Below are 1,674 nucleotides of genomic sequence, written 5' to 3'. Positions count from 1 at the left end.
ATACCTTATAGAAAGCGCATATTCATTGTTGGGCTTCCTGAGTGGCTCTGCTGGTAAAGAATCCGCCTGCTGTACTGTAGACCTGGATTCGATCCCTGGGTTGGGAAGTTATCCTGGAGATGGGAAAGCCCACCAAGTCCAGTATTCTGGCCTGGAGAATTCCATGGGCTGTGCAGTCCACGGGATCGCAAAGAGTCAGACACGACTGAGCGAGTTTCACTATCTCGGTAAGTTCCAGGTAAGGACGTTGTGTGTATCTTGTGAAACGCAGGGATTCGTACGGACCTTAACAGAGTTTTCTGAGCAGCAAGCCCCTTTCTGCGTCCTCACTGTTCTCCCAGATTCCTTTTCTTGATACTGATGTGCGTGCGATGATGGACTGGGAAGGGCTTGTCTTCTCTGGAAGGGACTTCTCTCCCGAGGTCCGCTTAGAATCAGGGTGCAGCGGTTGCTGGCTCTCGTATGAGGGTCGCTCTCCAGGACACCCCCAGGGGGCCTTCTGCTGCCAGCGCTCCACTGGGGCCCCTCTCCCCACGTCTCATAGTTCATTTTTGTCAACGGGTTCTGGCCCTGAAAGGCCCGTATTTCATCTCTCCTTTAATTTATTGACTGCCTCTCTTGCAGCAGGATGACAAGGAGGGAAGGTAAGCCCCCCAAATCCTTCCGTTAATTTTTTTCCTACGCGGTATTTGAAGGTCACCCCCGGCCAGGGTGGTGGCGGCAGGGAGGGGGCGGGTGGCATGTGTCTGGGGGGCGCCGGGCCCCCCTGGGCCTGTCATCAGAGCTGTCTTACCGGCTGCGGGGGCCCCTCCGGTGGCCCGGGGCCCTCGCCTTCCGTTTCCACACCCTTGGGGACTCTGTAAGCGCTCAGATATTAAACAGCCAATTTGGGACCATTAAGGAAAAAAAAAAAAAACGGCAAAGGAAGAGGGGGAAGGCGGCCGTGTCCGTGCTGGGGGAATTCAGCTCAGACTTGTCAGAAATCATTTCTCCCCGGACCGCGGGCAGCCTTCCGATCCAGCCGGTTCCCCGTCACTCGGGTGCAGGCGGCGGGGTCTCCGCTGGTCCCGCACGTGAGAGGTCACAGGCCTGCGCGGCGAGCCGAGACTCTCATTAACGCAGCTAGATCGTCGAGGGGCAGGCAGAAAGGAGAGAGAGAGAGAGAGAGACAGGGAGAGACTGAGGGATGGAGCGGGAGCCAGAGAGATGGAGAAAGAGAGATGGGGAGAGACGGAGAGCCGAGACAGACATGGAGCCAGAAAGAAAGAGAGACATGGAGAGAGACAGACAGACGTGGAGACAGACAGACGTGGAGAGATGGGGAGAGATGAAGAGAGGGATGGGGGAGAGACAGACAGACAGACAACGGACTGGCAAGGCCTGTGATAGCTGCCTTTTAATTTTGTGTGTGTCTGTGTGTTTCGATCGTGCGCCTGGCTTCTTCTGCGTTGGCGGACACCCACATCTGAAACCCATCAGTGGAGCCTATTCTTTTTTTCTTTTTTAAAAAATTTTTTCCCTCCAAGATGTATCAAAACTCATTGTCATAATGAGGTATTCATGCCTTCGTATTTTGGGGCGGTGGTGGGTGGGTGCGTAGGGGGTTCCGTTTAAACAATTTGCAACCTCTTTCCAAGACGAGGGAGGTGGAAATGGGGCGAACACAGGTTTTCT

The sequence above is a fragment of the Ovis canadensis genome, chromosome X, assembly GCF_042477335.2.
Source record: "Ovis canadensis isolate MfBH-ARS-UI-01 breed Bighorn chromosome X, ARS-UI_OviCan_v2, whole genome shotgun sequence".
Lineage (NCBI taxonomy): Eukaryota > Metazoa > Chordata > Mammalia > Artiodactyla > Bovidae > Ovis > Ovis canadensis.
This window is presented reverse-complemented; position numbering follows the sequence as displayed.